Genomic DNA, 10,182 nt, shown 5'->3' with positions numbered 1-10,182 from the left:
ATAACGTTTCCCTTTGCAAAAGGGATGTAACACCTTATCAGATGGGATATCCTGACTTTGTCTTCCCCGAAGAAGCCTGGTTGTTCCAACCTGATCAGACTTCTTCTCTTTATATGCCCACTAAAAATACTCCGCCACCTTCCTGAAACAATGAGGAAAATGTGTACTTATTTGGAAAAAAAAAAAAAAAGGTAATTCCACCAGAGTCTTACTGGTGTTTTACCCCCAAGAAAAGCCAAGGTGATGCTATCATGTTTCCTGCAATCGATGCCCTGTTTTGAAGGTAGCTTTCCTTAAAAATTGTTGCTAGGAGTGTTTGTGTCTCACAGAATTGTTCCCTTGTTAGGGATCTACTTCAGTAAAGTAAACATCCTCATTCATACAGAAAAGGAAATTCCAGGAAATCCAGGATCGAATACAAGTGAAAGCAAAGACTCAGGTATGGTCGCCAAGATGGGAATAACTTTGGCATTATTAAGCAAACAACTAAGCAATTAAATACATTAAGTAAGGCAATTTTCCTTGAAATCATATAAAAACGAACTGACAACGTCAAGCCAGACTGGCTTGTCCAGGTGTCCAGGACGATGATGAGGCAAGAGGGACTGAAAAGAAAGTGAGGGTGTTACTATATTCAGAGCACGGAAAGATAATCAGCTCAGGTGCAGAATCACATTGTGTGATTAACAACTATGGTTAAATAATGCATTGGCCAAAGGAATGCTAGCCACAGTTGAGTACTTTTTAAGGAATTCCTAGGGGAATTCTATCACTGCCTTGGAAGCTTGGTGGAGCTCATCCTCACTTCTTGCCTTGCTGCATCTTCTTTTTTATATGTTAGACCTCCCATTCTCCATTTTCTATATCAGAGATCAGTTATTTGTGCCTTCTTGGATAAACTCAATCAGTTTAGCCAAGCATTTTGCAACTTTATTAGTTATTTTTTTCCAAACTAAATTTTGGCTTTTTTTTTTTTTTTTTTGCGCTTCATCTTGTGTTTCAATTTTATTGCATTAAATCAGCCATTTTCTTCTTCATTTCCTTCCGTAAGATTTCTTTGGATAAAATTTGCTAATTTCTAATTTCTTTCAATGGATCTCAGATTATTGATGTTCAGATTTTATTTTATTATTAATTATGTATTTAAGAGTTTAAGCATCCAAGTGCATTTTGGACTGCATGAAACATATTTCATAAGTATTATTTTCAATGTCATTCTTTTGAATATAATTTTTATTACCATTTAGATATCTTCTTGGAACCATACGCACATTTTCTTTCTTTCTTTCTTTCTTTTTTTTTTTTTCGAAACGGAGTTTCGCTCTTTTGCTCTTCTTGCCCAGGCTGGAGTGCAATGGCACAATCTCGGCTCACCGCAACCTCTGCCTCCGAGTTCAAGCGATTCTCCTGCCTCAGACTTCCAAGTAGCTGGGATTACAGGCGTGCGCCAGCACACTCTGCTAATTTTGTATTTTTGGTAGAGACGGGGTTTCTCCATGTTGGTCAGGCTGGTCTTGAACTCCTGACCTCAGGTGATCCGTCTGCCTCGGCCTCCCAAAGTCCTGGGATTACAGGCGTGAGCCACTGCGCCCGGCCATACGCAAACTTTTTAACTTCTAAACATAACACAATTTTTGATTTCTAATTGATGTCTAGCAAAATGTACGGTGGCTAGACCCTAGTATTTATCTCTCGGACTGTTCGAATTTTGGAAACTTATTTTAAAATCGGCAAGGCTAAAGTTTTTTTTGTTTTGTTTTGTTTTGTTTTTAGTTCCATGCATACTTCAAAAAGAAACTTGTCTTCGGAAGTTGAGATGCCACCGGGCGCGGTGGCTCATCCCTATAATTCCAACACTTTGGGAGGCTGGAGTGGGCGGATCACTGGAGCCCAGGAGTTCCAGACCAGCTTGGGCAACATAGTGAAAACTCGTCTCTACAAAAAAATTAGCCGGGTATGGTGGCAGGCGCCTGTGTTCCCAGCTACTCCGGAGGCTGAGGTGGGAGGATCACTGAGCCCGGGGAGGTCGAGGCTGCAGTGAGCAGTGATCCCACCACTACACTCCAGCCCGGGCAACAGAGTTAAAAAAAAAAAAAAATTGAAGTGTGTAGTGTTCTTCATATGTAAGTTAGGTAAAATTCAGGAATAGTTTTGTTTAAAACTTTTACATCTTTACTGTTTTCCTTCCCTCTTCTGCTTTTTAATTAGTTTCTGAGGGATATATATTGTGTTAAAATTTCTAAGTATGATTGCGGCTTTATCTGATTCTTTCTTTCTTTCTTTCTTTTTTTTTAGACATTCCGGCTCTGTCGCCCAGGCTGGAGGGCAGAGACGCGATCTCGGCTCGCTGCAAGCTCCGCCTCCCGGGTTCTGGCCATTCTCCTGCCTCAACCTCCCGAGTAGCTAGGACTGCAGGCGCCCGCCAGCACGCCTGGCTAATTTTTTGTATTTTTAGTAGAGAGGGGGTTTCACCGTGTTAGCCCACCGTGTTAGGATGGTCTCGATCTCCTGACCTCGTGATCCGCCCGCCTCGGCCTTCCAAAGTGTTGGGATTACAGGCGTGAGCCACCGAACCCGGCCTTTTTTTTTTTTTTTTAATTTTTACCTTATATATTTTAGGAGTTCCTAAATTTTAACCTCGTACAGTTTAGGAGCTTATTTTTTCCCTGTATCTTTTTGTTTTCCAAAGCAACAAGAAATTCTAAATAAAATGCTGCTTATGAAATATTTATAAATTGGCAATGGCAAGTATCACCTTCAAGTGGCACAACAAACAAGATAACACTCAGTGAAAAAATCTGGGCTTAAATTACACAGAATTCAGAATACTCATAAAGTGTTAAGAAAAAGAGCATTACTTTGCTTTTGTCTCCCTCTTGCTTCTATTCTCAACAAGAAAGGACAAATATCCTAAACTGAGGGCTTCCTCTGAGTGGAGGTCTCACAGTAAGGGTTGAAAAGGAATTTAAGTAGAGGTTTTAATCATCCCTTAACCAGCCAGGTTTAATTTTATTCCCTTCTGCTGGACCTATATATGTGTCATTCTAATGTCCCAAAGGGTAATGCGAGGAACCAGCACCCATAAGATCTCTCAGAAAACAGAGAGAAACTCAAAGAACTGGTTTGACTAGGATCTCAGCTTTGGGTGTGTAATTTTGACCTCCTAATTTACAAGGCTGAGATTAATGAATCATATGGCCACAATTCAAAGGTTATTTTTTTAATTCAATTTTTTTTTTTTTTTTTGAGATGGAGTCTTGCTCTGTCGCCCAGGCTGGAGTGCAGTGGCACAATCTCTGCTCACTGCAACCTCCAGCCACCAGCCTCCTGGGTTCAAGTGATTCTCCTGCGTCAGCCTCCCAAGTAGCTGAGATTACAGATGTGTGCCACCACGCCTGGCTAATTTTTGTGTTTTTAGTAGAGAAGGAGTTTCGCCATGTTGGCCAGGCTGGTCTTGAACTCCTGACCTCATGTGATCCACCTGCCTCTGCCTAACCAAAGTGCTGGGATTATAGGGGTGAACCACTGCACCCAGCCTCAAAGGTAATATTTTTAAAGCGGCTTCATGCTTAAGATCATGTTTGGTGATTTTGAACCTTTTAGTTAAATTCAATTATTTGACATGGAAGGAAATTCAAAAGGCAGGTGATTCCCTGCTCAGCATCCATGGTCTTCCACAGTTTTTGTGAACTCCTTGATAATGATTTCTCCAATTGTTTTGTATCAGGGGGCATGTAAAGTGAGAGAGTTCATACCTTTTTTTCTATTTGGCTTGGACTTTTTATTTTTCTTTTTAAAGAGACGGGAGTCTCTCTATTTTGCCCAGGCTGGCCTCCAACTCCTGAGCTCAAGTGATCTTCTTGCCTCAGCCTCCCAAGAAGCTGGAACTATAGAGACATGTAGTACCTTATCTGGCTGTGCCTTGGAATTTTTAAGAATTTAAAAATCTCTTTCCCAATAACTTCATGACCATGAAGTGGAAGAGAGAATTGCCAACTGCTTTTTGTTGTTTTGGGAAATGCATAAAATACATATATGAGAGATGTCTCTAATTGTTACAAAATTCTCTGAGACAGGCCAAGCATCTGTTTCCCCAGTGGCAAAGCTATACTCACTACTATACCAAGGTGAAAAGGGTTATTGGAAATTGCTGTGCTCAGTGCCATGGTCCAAGTGTATTTCTGATATTCACAGACCAATGCAGGCACATGCATACCTAAAGCACATGACTTTCCAGGCTTTATCTGAGCCATGCTGCTAATCTCATTGCTAAACTTAATCTTTCCCTTTTCTTTCATGTTGTTGCCCTCCAGAATTAATCATTCTCCTTTAATGATCAAGGCCCACAAGCATAAATCTTGTACCCGAGAAATGGTAGACTCACACTTTTCCCCAATCAAACTTTCTAATGCTCATCCACCTGGAAATTGCAGTTTTCATTTTTATTTGTGTATTCCACCCTCTTTGTGCCATTATGCTGCTGGCCACAAGCAGCTTCCTTAAACTCTCCCTGTGTGGGCTTGTTTATATTTGTAGAATATTCCTCCTAATAGACACCAATCACCATAAGGTCAGCAACTGTGCTTGTGTTTTGTTTACCTTTGTGTCTATAGCACTAAGCACAACACCTGGCCCACCACAAAAATTTAATATTTTCTAGTGTGTGTGTGTGTGTGTGTGTGTGTGTGACAGAGTTTTGCCTTGTCACCCAGACTGGAGTGCAACGGCACGATCTGGGCTCACTGCAACCTCCGTCTCCTGGGTTCAAGCAATTCTCCTGCCTCAGCTTCCCAAGTAGCTGGGATTACAGGTGCCCACCACTACGCCTGGCTAATTTTTTATATTTTTAGTAGAGACGAGAGTTTCACCATGTCGGCCAGGCTGCTCTTGAACTTCTGACCTCAGGTGATCCACCCGTCTCGGCCTCCCAAAGTGCTGGGATTACATGCATGAGCCACTGCGTCCCGCCTGTTTTCTACTATTTATAGAAAGAATGACCTTCTCAGAGCTCCTAATTGAATGTTTAGTTCACATTAAGAACCTAGTTTAGTATATTGCCTTACTTGAATCTGCTGATTGTTTTAGTCCAAATTCTTACTCATCTCATTCTTTGTCCTCCTTCTAAGTTATATTCTCTGTTAGAACAGCTCTAAGCCAGTCAAGTGGCTGCCCACAGGGCCACTAGCTATTACTAGGTCTGAGGAGGCGGTTCAATTACTGAAGGAGAGAAAATTGTATTCCTCATGGTGCAAGCTCTAGTTTTTAAATTTCTATTGGAGAAATTCTTTTCCTTCTCTACATTCTTGGTCTGTATTTATGTAGAATAATGTTTCCTTGATTTGCTAGATCAAACCTATTTATATATTGATTGCAGAGAGTCCAGAGCCTATCCTGTGTAGAAGGTGATGGTTGTAAGTATGTCAGAATTAAATTTAAAATTCACTGTAACCTAAAACTAATGTTAAAATTGATCTTTATATGTTTTTCTCTTTGAGACTGTGGATAAGAATGATTAAACTCCTTTGTTTAATATCAGCTTTTTAAAAAATCCCACTTACCAGAACGTCTTCTTTCTACTGTCTCCCTCCAAGTGGGCAAGTGGGCCAAGGTGCTCTGAAGGGATGTATGGACTCTCCCTGGGGTGTGGGGGTGAAGGTCAAGAAGCGGGGCAGGGGAGGGAAGACAGTGACATTTTCTTCTGTTAAACCAGTGACCACTATCCATCGAATCACAGAATACAAATTTCTTTTTGCAGCATAGGTTTTTTTCCAAACAGTCACAGACAGTTGAACAGTTGGAAATGCCTCCTTTAACAGTTGAAAATTTACAATGCAATAAAATCGTCTTTGCATCATGGCTATGGCATACACTGGAGTCCAGCTGGGTAGGGTCAAATTCTGAGACCTGTGATTCTTTACTCTAGTAAAAGCCATTTGCTTCTCCCCACTGCTTAGGGTAACAATCTGGGATGGCTACTCTCTCCTGCCTTTCCTTTGCCATTGATGGTACAATAATGATCAGTTCTTGGTATATCTTCTATTCTTCTTGGTACCAAGGAAATTTTTTTTTGCAGCAGAGCTTGGAAGGACCCTGTAGGAGCTGCCTAGCAGTTCGGATCAAAGAACACTGTTCCCAAGTAAGTTTCAAACTATTTTAGAAAAGAACTCTCCATAAAACCTGAAATATGAGAATAGTATTTTAAACTCTTGTGTTTTCCATGGCTCTTTCTCTAATGCATTCCCTTTAAGGGTGATGTCCTTTTATCTTGACATCATCACACTCAAAAGCAGGAACACTGTAATCCCAGCGCTTTGGGAGGCCAAGGCGGGAGGATCACTAGGTCAAGAGATTGAGACCATCCTGGCCAACATGGTGAATCCCTGTCTCTACTAAAAATACAAAAATTAGCTGGGCGTGGTGGTGCGCGCCTGTAGTCCCAGCTACTAGGGAGCCTGAGGCAGGAGAATCGCTTACCTGGGAGGCCGAGGTTGCAGTGAGCTGAGATTGCGCCACTGCCCTCCAGCCTGGCAACAGAGCAACACTCCATCTCAAAAAAAAGAAAAAAAAAAAAAAGAACAGAAAAGAAAAAAAGGCAGGAACAACCAGGCAGTTGAGGAAATGACATGTGAAGCCATGGTCTGATTCATGAGCCCCTCTAGTGAAAATCAAGCAAGCAGTGAGGGAGTCCACAGTTGAGGTGGAAGACAAATAAAACCGGAGAGTGTCTTCCATTATTCTGTGAGCTTTGAAGATGGAGCAATGAAAAGGCAGCTTATAGAACTAGATCCCTAAAGTGGTACTGTTTGTTCTCAAAATATAAAAAATATGAAAGAAAAAAATAAAAATAAGTTTGACAATACCCTTAGCAGCATGGGTCAGGCAAGGCCTTGAAAGTTATTTGCTTTAGGTAAACATGCACCTGTTTTATTTATTTATGTATTAATTTTACATGTTCATGATTTATTGACAATTTTTTAGTAGCCAAGAATTCACAGAAGGGAACAGTTGTTTCACTTTATTTTTTATTTTTTAATCTTGTTTTTAATTGACGCATAATAATTATACATATTTACAGAGTACAGTGTGATGATTTGTTACATTTATACATTGTATAATGATCAAATCATGGTATTTAGCATATACATCTCAAACACTTATCATTTGTTTGTGGTGAGAACATTCTTGTCTGTTTATTTTGTAATATACACTATGTGGCTGGGCAAGGTGCCTCATGCCTGTAATCACAGCATTTTGGGAGGCCAAGGTGAGAGGATCACTTGAGGCCAGAAGTTTGAGACCAGCCTGGGCAACACAGGGAGACCTCATCTCTATTTCAATTAAGAAATTTTTTAAAAGAGATATACACTACAGTATTATTTACTATGGGCACCATACTGGGTTTCCTTATTTTTCTGCACTGACTGTAACACTGGTTTTCATGACACTGTCCATCAGTGTGTCTCGTTTTCCATGTTACGTTCTTGTCTATAAGACATCTTTTCTCTTCCTTAGTAGTAGGAAGAGAAACAAAACAAAACAAAACAAAACCCTTCTAGAACTCGATGGCATTATTCAGAAACTAGATCACATGCTGTTCTTCTACAAGGCAAAATTCTGTGAGATCAATCCTTGCTCAAGATCTCTGCTCCAGCCCCAAAACCTGAACTTGAGTCTGCATGGGCTTGTCCAGAAAAAAGCATCCAGAAGGAGAGAAGCTCCTATTTATGCTACCAACACTCCTCTCTAAGATATGTTTCTGTTGTTGTTATCATTGTTAAGACGGAGTCTTGCTTTGTCCCCCAGGCTGGAGTGCAGCAGCGCGATCTCGGCTCACTGCAACCTCCATCTCTGGGGTTCAAGCGATTCTCCTGCCTCACCCTCCCACGTAGCTGAGATTACAGGCACACGCCACTACGCCCGGCTAATTTTTGTGTTTTTAGTAGAGACGAGGTTTCTCCGTGTTGGTCAGGCTGGTCTTGAACTCCTGACTGCAGGTGATCCGCCTGCCTCGGTGTCCCAAAGTGCTGAGATTACAGGCGTCAGCCACTGCGCCCACCCATTTAAGATATCTTTTTGAACAAATTTATATTTTCAATTTCTGATCATATATGTCAGATGGAATACTTTACTATTAGGAATTATTTCCTCAAAAGGGCTTTAGCATTTCATTAGCTTTCACATTCTAGAATTCTATTAGATTGTTTTTCCGAATCAAAGGAACCTGCATGCTGGATGTGGGAGAGGGTAGGAGAACTGATCAGGCTCCTCCTCTGGAAACCTGAGTCTCCGTACACTGAGACAAGTCTTGTTCTTCCTGCCTGCACTGCTCAGTAGAGGATTTGCGGCAGTTTACTGTCACTGCCCCACTAATTTTGAAATGCAGTGCTCTAAAGAGACACATAAAAGAAGAAAGGATCTGGTATTTTATCAATGAACAGGGCCGGCACTCTGTTTATGAAAAAATATTAGAATCATTCTTGGATGAGGTAAAATAAATCACAACTCTTTGAAGATTTGCAGAAGAGAGGTGAGGACAAGCTCCACTTAAGCTGCCAAGGCAGTGATGCATGAATTCCCCTAGGAATTCCTAGGAAGGTACTCAGCTGTGGTCAACATTCTTTTGGTCAATGCGTTAACCCATAATTGTTCATCACAATGAGATTCTGCATCTGAGCTGGGGCTCTTTCCGTGCTCAGGATATAATCGCAACCTCACCTCGGTTTTAGTCACTCTTGCTTCACCACTGTCCTGGACCCCAGGACCCGCCACTCCACTTGACATGGTTGATTTTTTTTTTAATTGGGTTATGTAAAAAATTGCTTTACTCAATTATCTTTTATTATGTAGTGGTTTGCTTATAAATGCCCAATATAGATTCTCATCTTGGTGACCATGCCTGTGCGCCACTTTCACTTGTATTTGATCATGGATTTCCTGGAATTTCCTTTTCTACGTTAAACCAGGGCATTTGCTTGACTGGAGAAGATCCCTAATAAGGGGACAATTCTGTGAGACACAAACACTCCTAGCAATTTTTTTCTCTAAGGAAAGCTGTCTTCAAAATGGGGCATCTGTTTCAGGAAACAGAAAAACATCACCCTGAGCTCTTCTTAGGGCAAAGGAAAACATCAATAATACGACTGTGATAGAAGTACTTTTTTTGGGTATGACTTTTCCTCATTGTTTCAGAGACAGAGTATTTTTAGTGGGTCCATAAAGAGGAAAAGCCGGTTGGAACAAGCAAGCTTCTTCCTGAGAGACAATAACAGACTTTCAACCTGGCAAGACACCAGACTTTCAACCTGGCAAGGTGTCAGTAGACTCCCTTTCCAACAAGAAAGGGACCGTAGTCGGCAGGATTCGAACCTGCGCGGGGAAACCCCAATGGATTTCTAGTCCATCGCCTTAACCACTCGGCCACGACTACGTGAAGGACGCTTTGCCCTTTAGCATAAGTCACCATACTGAACTTTAGCTCCCTTGGAAAGGTCAAATTTTCTGCCAAAAAGTGTATTCGCTGTCAATGTTTCTTATTTTTTGACATCAGTTAGATGACTATCATGCTGTTGTGGCAAACTGACAAGTAACACTTTATCCTCGGACCTAGAAGGACCCCTTATTCTGATGTTTTGATGGAAGGAGACTACGCGGGAGGCATTCCCAGAGACCAAGCTTCCTGCTCCATCCGCTTCTGATCGTGTTCCAGGAAACACCCGCAACAATTGCGACAAGCTCTAACATTTGCTGCAGAATTTTGAGTTATAGCAATGATTTGAACAACCTCAAATGGCCATCGATGTTTGACTTTTAAAATAAATTTTGGAAGATCCATATAATGGAAGATTCTGCAATTGATAAAAGGAATGAGATACACTTCTATTTACTGAAAGGAAATGCACTAGTATTTCAGTGGTAGCCCAGTAAGAGGCTACACTTAGTAAGAGGATACACTAGAAATCCACTTATTGTCAGTTTGAGAGCCTGGTATTACCTCTAAGAAACTTCATCTTTTCGCCTTGACAACTCCCCCTTTGACCTCCAGTAAAGGACTCCCCCTGCATCTCAAATCAAAGGTAGATTTTTACTACCTTTTTTTTTCTTTTTTAAGTTCCCACTTATTAAATGCCCCTTGAATGCTTATCTGAGCTTCACAAACGATTCTGGGAAACAAAAAGTAGATTT

At 41.1% G+C, this 10,182-nt stretch overlaps 1 non-coding gene across 1 annotated transcript; it reads right to left on the bottom strand.

Annotated features, from left to right (window-relative positions):
* Nucleotides 1–9,345: 9,345 nt before the first annotated feature.
* TRNAS-AGA (transfer RNA serine (anticodon AGA)) lies at nucleotides 9,346–9,427 on the bottom strand. The gene has a single exon. It is a non-coding gene; the product is annotated as a tRNA-Ser (tRNA).
* Between the last annotated feature and the right edge of the window lie 755 nt (nucleotides 9,428–10,182).

The sequence above is a fragment of the Gorilla gorilla genome, chromosome 5 (assembly GCF_029281585.2).
Source record: "Gorilla gorilla gorilla isolate KB3781 chromosome 5, NHGRI_mGorGor1-v2.1_pri, whole genome shotgun sequence".
NCBI classification, from domain to species: Eukaryota; Metazoa; Chordata; class Mammalia; order Primates; family Hominidae; genus Gorilla; species Gorilla gorilla.
This window is presented reverse-complemented; position numbering and strand designations above follow the sequence as displayed.